Raw genomic sequence first — 13,443 nt, 5'->3', positions numbered from 1 at the left:
TATATAGACAAAGAGCAGATCTCCTACATGCAATTCATGTACATTCATTTAGTTTCATAGGTTTATAGCCAGAGTAGTTAATTTTTATAGAGATCTAGGACCTGCTCCATCACCCACTGAAATCAATGACAAAACTCCCTTTCACATCAGTGGAAACAGGATCGCATCTATAGTCTGAATTATTTAGCCAATGTTTAGCGTTCTAGATAGCAAGTATGAAAAATGTTTGCAATTTTACCCAGTCTCTGCCCCTCCTGACCTGTATCCAATAATAACAATTCATCCAAAACCTCTATGGGAAAAGTAATTTTGACCAACAGCATACACAATGAGCAACAGAAACTGTGGGTGAATAAGTTTCCAAATGAATCTATCAGTAACTTTAAATCTTCTTTAAACATGATCCTTTCATTGTGCAAAACACTCTCTACTGCATTATATTTCAATTATAACCCAACTGATATTTCAATAAATGGGTTATCTTTTCTAGGTTAATGGAGATGCTACAAAAGACTAATGTAGATTTTTCTTTTAATGCTTTCTGTGTCTTCCTAATTGTAATGGATTTTCAGTTCTTGCACTTGATGGTATTTTTTGACATCTATTTAATAGTATTAAAGCTTGCCCCTTCAAAAATGTTATATGATATTGTTTTTTAATGGCTGTGGCAAAAAAAAAAAACATAATGGGTTTTAGTAACATACACTTAAAGTGACTTCATGACATGTATGACTATTTTCAAGCACAGAAGGCTTGATAATAGGCTTCAGTGCTACTAAGGTTATCACACAACTACCAAACCTAGAGTACTGTACTTTTGCATATCATTGTGACACAAGAAATGGCTAGAGCACCCAGCCTTGCTCAACTGTTAGCTACCATCCCAAAGAAATATATAATAGAGAACATATTTTGTACCTAAAGCTTTACATCCATAGCACTTTGCAAAGATTGATAAGTATTATTATTCCTATTTCATAGATGAGGCAACTAAGACACAGAGGGGGAAAATGACTTGCCCATGGTCACACAGTTAGTCAATGATAAAGCTGAGACTAGAAGCCAGGTCTCTTGACCCCAAGTTCCATGCTCTAACCATTAGACAACCATGCCTCCCTATTAAAAGCTATCCTATAAAACACTACTGCTGTCTACAGGGAGAAATCTCTCTGCTCCTACCAAACCATATTAGAGAACCCCTGATTATACCAGATATATTGCCACTCAAGAAACCTTTACAGAAACAATCAGAAACAACCTGTTGGCATATGAGTGGAGTATACAATATGTGCTATGTGAAATAAATGAGATAGATACCTGAAATTTTTACCAGATTAAAACCAGTTTTCATAATAACGTCACCATGAGGAGCATCAATGCAGAAGAACAGCAGGCCGCAACACAATTTGACATTTCAAAATAGCTAGCACGAGTGCTGATTTAAAAACTAAACTCTGAAAAATGAGTTGGACTAGTTTCATCATTTCTTCTCCACAACTTGAAACCTAAAACTAGAAATCCTAAATATAATGTAGAAGGTTGCATTGGTGATGACCAAAGAGACTCTGTGAGTGTTTCCCGTAATGTGTAAGTTAGGGTCAGTCTAAATGAATAGAACCATAGGCCTTGATCCACATGCAGAACAAAGGCAAAACATGGCCACATAACTAGGCTACTGGAGATGTGCATTACAGACACAAAACAAAACATCTCTTAAAGTGACTTTCTGATCTTTCGGGTGAACCAGAGCTGGAACTAAGAAGTCCCAGTACCTTTCATGATAGAGATGCCCTAGTTATGGCAACTGAATTCCAACACAGAAATACTGAAAACACATCAAATGGCCACTTCAAAGCAACAGTGTTGCGATTGGTTGGCCTGTTGGAGTTGCTTTATACCACTCCACTGGCACAAGGGAATCCTCAGGTGGTTTAGAGTTGGCATAGCATCTCCTATAACCCCCCCCACACACACACACACACACACACATTCTGGCTACTGACTAAAGAGGCATGGCTGGGTCTCCAGTTCATCCGGCTGTTCCTCAGCTGTGGGAGTAGCTCCTTGGGGTTACTGACACCCAGCATAAATGAGAGCAGTCTGCTTTTCATTTATACTGGAGAGTGGATGGATGCCTGGAAGGCCATGGGATGAAGAAGAAGACTGAGGCAAAACACTCATTAAATGCCTAGGCTCTCTTGATATCCTCCATTATTAGCTCGCCTACCTCACTAAGTAGAGGACCTACACTTTCCTTCATCTTTCTCTTGCTCCTTATGTATTTATAAAACATCTTCTTATTGCATTTTATGTCTCTTGATAGGTGTAACTCATTTTGTGCTTTAGCCTTTCTACATTTTGTCCCTACATGCTTGTGCTATTCTCTTGTACTTTTCCTTAGCATTTTGATGCTTTGATGCAAATTTAGTGCAAGGGAAAGGTACTTGAACCCTCTGTGGAGACTGAAGTCCTCCTATCTTACATCACAAGCAATTGCAAGGTTTGCTTCCCCACAGGACTCCAATAATGTGTTTTAAGTCTGACCTAGAAGGATATTATATTTAGGAGTAAAAGGATAGCTTCACCTTCACACCCAGCCAATTCTCAGCCCCTTTACTGAGACTGTCAACAAAGTTGTGGATTTATACCAGTTGTGCTTGTTTTTGTGACTGCACTCACCAAACCTCATTTCTCATCATAAAGATTCTGGTCATTTCCGATTAAGCTGGTTTTGAACTGGCAACCAAGAGAATTGGCAAATTTTTAAACCTCTATATCAACATCTGCCAAATTTCATTTCTAACAAAGCCTCATATTTGTAAAGATATGGCACAAACATAAAACTCTTTTTGTTCACTTCATTCCAGTACCTACAGCACAGTATAATTTAAAAAGTGCTAAGCCTTTGGCTGCCAAAAGCAAACTTTATGGCCAACTTCAATGAAAATAGGGAATTACATAACCCAAGGGATGACTCAAATGGGCTGCACTACAGCAACACCAATCCTGCTGCTATATTTAATCTTCTGAAAGCAAAAACCATGACCAAGGTTCGCGTGGGCCCTTTTTGGTACAATGCACAAAATGAGCACAGCAGATTTTGCATTCATTATTCTAATTTTTAACCTTCAATTTAAATACAATTATTACTACAGAATTACACTGGGATGAATTTGTCCCTCTACTATTAAGAATGACTGGCATTTGTTGTGGTTTCTATACTTCTGCATTTATTAATGTCAAACAATTTCTTCCCCAGAGTGCCCTTGTGATAGCAGGCTTTTTCTTCTGCAAATCTTATTAGACAAAGGCCTGGTCTACACTGGGGTGGGGTGAAGGGAATCAATCTAAGTTACGCAACTTCAGCTCCGTGAATAACGTAGCTGAAGTCGATGTACTTAGATCGACTTACCGCGGTGTCTTCACTACAGTGAGTCGATTGCTGCTGCTCCCCCGTCAACTCTGCCTGCGCCTCTCGCTGAGCTGGAGTACAGGAGTTAACGGGAGAGCGCTTGGGGATCCATTTATCATGTCTAGACTAGACACAATAAAGCGATCCCTGCTGGATCGATCGCTGCCCGCCAGTCCGGCCGGTAGTGAAGACATACCCAAAGTTTAGAACCCATGAAACAACATCTTCAAACCAATGGAAGTTCTGGGTGTGAATTCTGGGTGGGTCAGGCTCTTAATGTTCAAAACAAATTTAATGTGCTGATGACTTGCAGATGCATGCATGCAAACTCTGTATTACTGAATCCAGAGGTTCACATCAACAGGGCTGAACTTCAAAATTTAACTCTTGCTTAGAAATTTTGTCTTTCTAAAGGTGGACAACCCATAAAAGTATGAAAAAAATCAAAACAGCCTCATGATCTGTTAGCTGGTTCACTGTACCGAAGCCATGTTCTGCATTACTGGCCTAAGCAAATAGCTAGGTCAGAGTTGGCTGGGCTCTGAATTTGTAGCATAACATTGTTATAAAACAATAAATTCCCTCATCATGCGTATATCATGCACATTACTGATATGCAAAATAAGAGAACAAAACAGAAGCTCTCGGGCATGATTCTGCTCTTCCTTACTCCAGTAAAAATCAGGAGTAACTCAATGGAAGGCAGTAAAACTTTTGCGAAACTGGTGTGAGAGGGGAATCAGCTCCAGCAACTTCAGTGGAGATATTCCTGATTCACACCAGTGTGAGCCTGGTCAAAATCAGGTCCATGCTCCACATGACATATAATGAATTCTATCATTACAGAGGTGTCCAGAGCGTATGGTGAGAGGGCCATAAAAGCAGGTAGGTAGATAGATGAATTAGATTTCTCTCTGAAATGTCATATCTGTCTCTCCTAGGCATTTCTAATACACACATCACTGTAGCATCTAGTCTAACAAACATGCTAGTAGGTCTGCATTCTGAATAGCACTAATTTTATAGGCCTGGAATTTGCACTCTGATAAAATTCCATTCATAATATTCATGGGGATAGTGTGCAAATCTGAATTTTCCTACATGCTAATGAAGAGCTCTGATATCTATTTGCAGCCATTCAGGTTCAGGTCTTGTTAGTGGCTGATACACTCACAATCTCACCAGAGTAGTATGGTGGAAAATTCCCTTCTCTTATGCTGATTAGTTTATATTTAGTTCTCCTGGGATCAGACACACAAGAGAGGCTGTTAGTAGGATATTTCTTAAACGGCTTTGCAAGGACCTCTGCAATGCAAAACACAGGTTCCTGGTGCAGATTGCCAAGCTTGCCCAGCCATTGTCCCCAGCAGAAGGAGAAGAGAGGGAAGCCTTAAAGAAATTAAACCCCATGGTGATATGATACGAAATTCTACAAAGTGTAACCTTTGAAATGCAAAGTCCTCCAGGGCCCTTCAAATATTTTTATTTCCCCTAATCGTTTCTTCCACACACTCTTCGCCCTCCCTTCCCTGTCAGGGAAAGAGGGGTAAAAAGCAACAACACAGGTCTCCTGTTCCTAAAAAAGATGCCCTTAACTCTTCAGTTTCCACTGTACAAACATCTCCTAGCTCTTTCATGCTACTGTGGCTGTCCTCCTTCTCCGTGGCACCAGAAGAAACAAGACCTTGTCCTCAGTGTTTTTTCACCCTAAGATACAGAGTTGCTTTGGATGCAGGCATTTTACAAGAATGATCATTTCCTCCCTCTCACAACATGCCAAGAGGATCTCAAACCCCTAGGCTGGTTCTGTTGGCTAAACCCTTTAAATACTAGTGAACAACTTTGGCAGTACTCACTGCTTCCCCTATTTGGTCCAAATTCTGCCCTGATGTAGACTGATGTCAATCATGAAGCACTCAAATGAAGTTAATTTCACATCAGTGTGAAAGGGTGTGAATCAGAATCAGACCATTCAAATTGGTTTTGTTAGTTTGTTTTGTTTTTCTTTCTTTAACTGGGATTTTGTAGGAAAAACACAGAAAATATATTTCCTTTGTCCATTCTCAGAAATAGCTAAGGAGTGTCCTCGACAGAGTGAGGGAGAGAAACCCTGTAGAACTTTGGGACAAAGGAAAGGATGGAAGAAACAGCCTCAAAACATGTAGCAGCCTGTCACAAAATCAGAACTTGAACAGTAATATAAAATGGACACATTGTATAAAACACAGTTACACCTCTATTCATGCACTGGAAAATGCTTCTTTAAACCTATTCTCACAAATCTATTGTAGATTGATTCTGGCAAAAGTTGTATGCCTTACTGTGCCATTTAAGTTGTTGAAATTGAATCACAACCTGTTATATTGAAAAAATACACTAAAATTATACAAATAATTACATACATAATTGTAGTGGATTATATAATATCAGAACCCTAGCCTAAATCAATTCTGGATCTGAGCTGTACACTGCCTGCTCAGCCCATATTTACTGATTCTGAGCAATAGAGGGCAGTGGATCAGATATTGATTCATTTATACTAGGGATCAGGTTCAGAGCTGGGTCAGGACTATGATTCAGGTCTAGGTTCAGATTAGATAGTGCTGCATAACTGAGATTTTCTCACAAGATATCTGCCTTATAAGATAGAAGTCTCGTGTAAGTTGTCCTCTGAAACCGGGCCTGTAACCAAACCAGAACCAGGAAATATAACCCTTCCTCTTTTAGATCTGACCTGGAAACAAAAAAATTGAATCGGGAAATTCAGAAACAAAAATTGCCTTCCCACTTTTGAAATGGAATAGAGTGCAAGCAATTTCTGCTGCGGATCATCTCGTTCTGTGAATGTATGTAGCACAGTGTGTCTTCAGTAGCCATTCTAAAGCCAGTTTAATTTGGGGAGGGAAATTCTACCTCTGACGGTGAAAGAAAGAAAGAAACACTTGTATGGCAGACGTTTTTTTAAAAATGGCAGCTGTTTGAAGCATGTAGTAAATGGCACTTATCATGCACCTTTGACTGCCCCCACCTGCATTCTGCCCATTAATGCAGCTACATCAGGGCTACTTCTAACATTCCAAACCTCTGAGCAGCTTCAAACAGCCTTAACAGTGCTGCTTAAAGTGGTCTGAAAAAAAGGGAGTGTGGGAGGAGAATCTATCGGAATCTAGGAGCAGCATCTTTGGTAAGACAGTGCTTAAAGTGTGCCCTTCATCCACCTAGCTCAATTTGGGAGGCCGGGGGGCTGGGTCTGCGACCCCTTGCAAATTTTCTCTCTCTCACCTACATACACACTTCACACACTGTGCCTTTATTTTAATTTTTTTATGACAAAGAAATGTTTCCCCCTTTCTCTCCAAATGTGGAATATTCCTCCCAAAAATTACAGTGGGCTCAGGCCCCACATAGGTAAATATTAGAGCTGATCAAAGCATTCAGATTTTGAAAATTTTGACAACACTTTTCATAAAGAATTTGGTTTTTTGAGCAACCCAAAAATTTTGTACAGAAATTCTATCTTAAATTTTCTGGTTTTTCAACCAGACTTAGTAAATATTTAGTCCTAGATCAGTTGCAGGTTGAAGGCACTCATTATCTTACAGGATTGGGCACTTTGTTAGTTGAGAACTATTACAGTGACACATTCTATACTCTAATACTCTGTGTATTGTTCAGAAATCATAGCTGTGCTGCCAGGAGAGGGACAGAGCTGAGCAGGCCAGGCCATGCAGATGCCATGTGCATCACTGCTGTTTAGAAAATGGCTCCTTCAAGAGAGGGATGAAGAATCTGGCTAAAAGGTGATGGAACTAAATAGGATAGAAGAAGAAAATGTAAAGCCACTCAAAGTGTTCAGCATTTTTACAAAAATGGTTATTCCAAGATAATGTTACCTTTGCCATTTGCAAGTAGCTTTTAATTTGTCAGAATATACTCTTACTGTTGTTTGAGCATTTAAAAAGAAAACATCCACATCTGGTTTGAATCTCCAGCTGAAGCTGAGTTTATCAGCATGTTATATAACAAATTATTCCTACCTTTTTTTTATGTCACATTAGAGGGATTTTTAAGCAGATGGGTACATTTCCAAACTACAAATCCAGTTGAAGACTGCTAAAGATATATATGCTGGCTGCATGGAAAATGAATCCTTTGAACTACTCATTGTGCATGACCTTGCACTCTGTTACAAACGCCATATATATTATTTGATGTCAAGGAAATTAAAGCTTTTAAGACTCCTGGGGAGAAAAGTCTTAAACAATTCAAAGAAAATGATAACCTCTCTGTAGGTATTTTGAACAATCCCATATAATTTAGTGGAGAAATGTATCCTTGCTATAGTACGTTGTAGAATGGCTAAACTACTTCAGAGATTTGTAGAATAATTTCTACAGAACCCAATTAAATGTACGTAAAACCCAGATGTATTCAACTCCTTTGGACTTCTCTATAAAGGTAGTCAAATTGCTCTTCATTACTCTCTGTTGGACTGATTCACCTAATAATACTTAAGCCCCTCACCCCTGGTATCAGGAAGTAAAATTCTACAATATGGCTACCAACAGGAAGAAATAATGTGAAGAAATGAGGGACTCATTGAAGGGAAAAGTTGTAAATGGCTAAAAATGGCGCTGGCAAGTGCGTCAATGCAATACGTTCAGTCAAATTCCGTCCTGCTGTGCATTTAAGTCCTGGTACAGCTAGGTGGATCAGAGTTTTGTAGCTGGTGGTTTGAACTTTCAAGTTTCAGCTGTGCTAACCATTACTCCCAGTCTGGAAGGACAGTGGAATAAATTGATACATTCAGAAAAAAAATTACACAGGCAGAGCATACAAATACTAACACAAGAGAAACGGTTGTTCACTACACCCAAACTCTTGAAGGGTAACTCCATCCCCAACCTTCATTGACTAGGCTATATAAATTTGTCTTGAATTTGTCCGTTTTTCCTGCAACAAATGTACATTAAAGCACCTAATGGATGCCATTTTCTCAGCACATGCCAGCTTCACCATTATAGTTTGCTTGGTTCTATAGCTTGATACAGCTTCTCTATAACCAACTCACCACTAAAGTCTCCTGAACTCAGGGCAGTCTGCATGCACCGTACCGCTGGGAGTACAAATGAAAGCACAATCTTACATCATTTCAGCAAGGATATAATATACCCATGATCCAAAAAATGGGTAGTAATACAAATATGTCAAGTATCAGAGGGATAGCCGTGTTAGTCTGGATCTGTAAAAAGCAACAGAGAGTCCTGTGGCACCTTTAAGACTAACAGATGTATTGGAGCATAAGCTTTTGTTAGTCTTAAAGGTGCCACAGGACTCTCTGTTGCTTAATACAAATATGGAGACACACAGTTTGTTTCCATTCCCAACTTATTTTATGGTGGAAAAAGTGCACAGAGTATTAACACGTAATAACCCAGTCTCAAATCTTAGCTACACCAGGTTTGTCACAGAGTGTATTAGAATTAAGATTAAATCAGAGCCTATGACAAAATTGACAACAAATATAATAATTTCACAAGACTAGCTGTTACTTTTGTCAGCATTAGTAATGAGTTTTCACATACATGATTTTCTCGGCTAACAAGATCATATACCATATGGGCCAGTTAATGCTGCCGCCATCTATATGCCTGCTTTAAGTAGGCTCAGCAAGAAATCAGTCTGCTATTACCAGTGAGTACAGCTATTAGCACATATGCAAGGAAGTCACATGGAACTATGCTATCGTGTTTTAATGAGGAAAAGCTATTTGAATATCTCTGTCAGCATATAGAAAACATTTGTACTGGCCTTAAGACAACCCCAAAAAAGATAAGGGAGCAATAAATCCTAACATCATATTTGACAACAGCCAACCATAGCGCTAATTTGCTTTGAATATAGGAACGTATACACCGGCTTGTACAAAAGCATTGACACACATGCACCTAAAGTTAAAATGTACAGTTTACCAGTGGATACCCTATAGTCAAAGAACATAATGTATATATAATGCTCAAGAGTATAGCCTGTAGGAGGCCGAATACCATTTATCATAGGGAGCTAAGAGCTGTTCTTTGTTCACCATCAAAGTACAGTATGTCTAAAATATACACTGAGGCATAAAGAACTAAGGAGCTGTATTTCAGCACAGCAGTATGACGCCTGAGTGACAAGAAACACAATATCCAGTTAAAGTAGCTGCAGAAAATATTGCTGCTACAGTATATAGTGGGCCCTACATACATATATAGAGCACTGTGGACAAATGTTATTCTGGAGTGGACTATAAAGCACTCAGGGACAACAGAACGCATGTCAGCTTTGCAAGCCTGTTTATGATCAGATTTACTTCTTTCTTTTAACCCTCAGAGAAAAGCCATCGAGCTTGGGGAATAAACTCCACTGGGACTGACAAATCAATGACGTATTACAAAAATGTGACTTTACAAGAACCTTTCAAGGACGGATCCTATCGCCATGTGCAAATGCAAAGCATGCAATTTTTAACCAGCACAAACAGAAGAGCAACAAATCCAACCACGGAGGGGTCCTAAACACGCTTCCAGTTGCAATCCCCACTGGCTAGCAGCAGCCACAGCTGTCCAAAAGTAATAAACCAGTATCCAGCTCTCTGGGCTAAACTGCAAAGTTCAATCAACAAAAGCGCCGTCTTGTAATAATGCCGAAACTTTTGGGAAAGCTGCCGCCCCCCTCCCTACCGCATCCCTCCTCTTCGCTCTGCCCTACCAACGGCTCTGTAATGACAGCCGAGAAAGATGAAGTTATAAACCGGATAAAAACGAATACCGCAGGATCAATCATCCGCTGGCTGGCTCGCTCGCTCTGCCTTTTTTCTGGATGCAAAGACCTGACTTTCAGCGGGACCCTGCTCCCTTGCTTGCTTCGTTTGGCTTCACCCGGGCACTTCCCTGTCCCATCCCTTCAGCTGCAGGCGAGCCAGTCAAGCACAAAGAGAAACAAACAAATTATTAAATAAATAGCCTCCACCTCAAGCCATCAGGCCAGTCTCTCTTTCGCTCTCTCTCTCCAAGAAGAGAATAAAAGTGTCCCAGCTCTACTATTTTACACATTGCAACAATATCTGCTCAGGGCCAGACCACTGGCAGGGGAATGGGGAAAAGGGGAGAGGAGACAAGGCGAATGCCCAGCATGTCATTAAGAAAGCGACTCATCTGGCGGGATCTCTTACTCGGTCTCTTTGTATTAAGTCCCCATCCTCCAGCACCCGGCTGTTTTGCTCCTTGGTACGGTTGGCAGCATCCGTCTCCAGAAGGAGCCCGCAAGACTCCCCTGCTGGATCTGGAGTGCTTCGTACCGATCTGCTAACAGAGAGGAAATAGGCTTGTCACTTCCTGAACTGTTTTCAACTAGTCCCTTTAAAACGCACCAAAGGGCTGGGCTGCGCTGCTGCCCTCGCCGCCTCATCAAGGTTACATTTTATTGCAATTACAGGCTGTTCATCAGTTGGCGTCAACAGCATTGTGACTTCAGCGTGGTGTACAGCACAGACACTGTAGCTTTGGTGGCAGGGCTGGGAGCTGCGGGGTGGCTTGTCAGTGTCTTCAGCCTGGCTTTGGCTAGAGGGCGTTCTGCAACTTACAGCCTGAGCTCCAGGGAGTCCGGTCGGGAAATGTGCTGCACTGGGGCATCCACCCACAAAGCCAGGCAGCATGTTCCGGGGTGCAAAACTGGGCCATCGACTTGCCTCGGCTTTCTTCAAGAGGGTGGTGGCTCATTGCATTACACCAAATGTGCTGCTCGGTTCGGATTTCCCAGGGCAGCCGCAGTCCCTGGCACCCATCAGTCAAAGTTCTTTTCAGGTTCCTTCAAGGAGAAGGGGGTCGGGGGGGGAAGTTGTGGCTTTTCGGATCCGTGGTATTTGAGCATCCCTCCCCCCATCCGTTTAAAGTTCTGGGGAGCGGGGGTGTTTTTGTTAACCTGAAGCAGCACTCATAATATGTTAGTGATGTTTTGCTGTTTGCTATTGTCCAGCAGAACATTTTAAGTACCCGTATATAAGCTGTCTTTAGGTCAGGCAGCCAGGCTTTATTTATAGTAAACAATTCCTCATTAGAATTATCTATGGATGAGTGAATTTATGTTTTCAGGCACATTTTCGAAATTGGCATTACTTGCTCTTCTGATCTATGTTGTGTTTGCTTTATACAAGGTAATGAAATCAACTTTACATTTTACAGAGGGGTTTTTAAAGTAAAAAGTTTATATTATGAAGCACAATCCTGTTTTATTTACTCTCTTTTATAATTTAAAACTCTCTGAACCATTACACTCTGATCACTTGTGTATTCATTATATTTACTAATGCAAACAGGCCAGACTTTTTATTTTGTCGCTTTTCTGACTGTTCATTGAGGTCTAATCAGTTAACCAGTGAAGCTTGTATCACAAGGTAAAATAAAATTTAAAAGCTTTGTCTGTACAATTAAGTCTTGGACTTGTGTGTGCTCATACAATTTTAATACACCATCACCAACACATATTGGAATCTTTTTATTATTCTAGATCCATCATTCTCAGAGTATTAAGAGTTAACACTGATCTTATACTAAAGATGGGTCCCACTGATGATGCCAACAATTAGGAATAGCAAGTAATAGTAGGGAAATACCTGGGTCCACTCACTACTCCCAACAGATATTGCTGCAGGGTAATGAGATTAAGAAATTTGAGGCAACTTGATATAAACTGCTCCAGACCTTTGTTCTTTCAGTCTGCAGGATAGATGTAGTCTTTGTTACAGGAAATAGCTTTACTTATTATATTTTAAAAAATGAGTTAAAAAATAAAATAAAATCAAAAGGTAACCATATCATGCAGAAGTAAAACTAATAAATGATCAAGAATGCTGCAGAACGTACTAATACTGGTGTTCTTTAAATGTTCATTATCACCTGCAATTAAATGATTCATCTCAATCTTTGATTATTTTGAAGACTTCTGTTAACTTCCTAAATTTCCATTAGGAGGCTTAGAGTGACTCCTGCTGGCATACTCTGATCCCCTTGCAAACATTTGGCTCATCAGACCCATCCTAAATATGGTGCAGTGGGATACTATTTTTCTCCTTTGCACTGGAAAATTATTCAGGCCTTTGCTATTCCCTCTCCCCACTTCTTTTACTAAACGAAATATGTGAGTGAATTATGTGCTCCTGAAAGTGAGGCCACTGAGGGAGAGTCCTGGCACGAGGAGCCTGGTAGCACCTTAAAGACTAACAGATTTATTTGGGCATAAGCTTTCATGGGTAAAAAAAACCCATTTCTTCAAATGCATGGAGTGAAAATTACAGATGCAGGCATAAATATACTGACACATGAAGAGAAGGGAGTTACCTTCCTAATGGAGAATGAGTGTTGACAGGGCCAATTCAACCAGCGTAGATGTGGTCCACTCCCAATAATTGATGAGGAGATGTCAATACCAGACTGTCACTCAGATCAGACTGTCACTCTAGCGAGCTTTCCCATACCCCTTTTGCCAACATACCTCAGTCCTAACCCCTGCTAATGTATCTCTGAATCTTCCTTGAGCAGAGACACTGACAATGCTGAATTATGTCATGGTTTTTGACATGCACAAATGGGGACTAAGATAAGAGCATATCGCTCCTTTTAAAGGTTCAGAGCAATGGTCTACTGTGCAAGGAGGGCAGGGATTAGGCTGTGCAAGGGACATGCATACCCTGTATAGTCCACTTGCAGAGTTGTGTACAGGGACAGGTGGACTTGTGGCAGAAGCAGATGATCTGCTACCACAGGAGTCTTCCAGTCAACAGGCCCACTAAGAGGTTGAGTTAAAGGGCCTGGAGTAATCTCTGTGAGGCAGCACAGAAGAATTCTCACCAAGTAAGGGTGGCAGAATCTTGCCTATAGCAAATAAATTATCTGGATTTCACCTCTGGACCATCTCAGAAATATGCCACATGACATTAATACCCTGGAATGAGGATTCCAAAAAGAGAAGAAAATCTGAACGAACACTCAGAA

At 40.5% G+C, this 13,443-nt stretch overlaps 2 protein-coding genes across 5 annotated transcripts in view; both read right to left on the bottom strand.

The window, feature by feature from the left end:
• The window catches only part of FAM53B (family with sequence similarity 53 member B), a 130,988-nt gene extending 118,759 nt beyond the window's left edge, over window positions 1-12,229 (bottom strand). Inside the window, exons 1-2 of one of the 4 annotated variants that reach the window (XM_065553554.1) lie at window positions 10,626-12,229; window positions 10,223-10,361 (exon numbers count right to left, since the gene is read on the bottom strand). The gene's annotated coding sequence lies outside the window, so the exon portion shown is untranslated. Of the gene's footprint in view, window positions 1-10,162; window positions 10,185-10,222; window positions 10,362-10,423; window positions 10,599-10,625 lie in introns of those variants that run through there. The other 3 variants (XM_008166280.4, XM_042855360.2, XM_065553555.1) reach the window with 3 other exon arrangements.
• The window catches only part of EEF1AKMT2 (EEF1A lysine methyltransferase 2), a 49,190-nt gene that overhangs the window by 8,216 nt on the left and 27,531 nt on the right, over window positions 1-13,443 (bottom strand). The window lies entirely within an intron of this gene.

The sequence above is a fragment of the Chrysemys picta genome, chromosome 7 (genome assembly GCF_011386835.1).
Source record: "Chrysemys picta bellii isolate R12L10 chromosome 7, ASM1138683v2, whole genome shotgun sequence".
Lineage (NCBI taxonomy): Eukaryota > Metazoa > Chordata > Testudines > Emydidae > Chrysemys > Chrysemys picta.
Note: the sequence above shows the minus strand (reverse complement) of the source record. Positions and strands in the feature narration are given on the sequence as shown.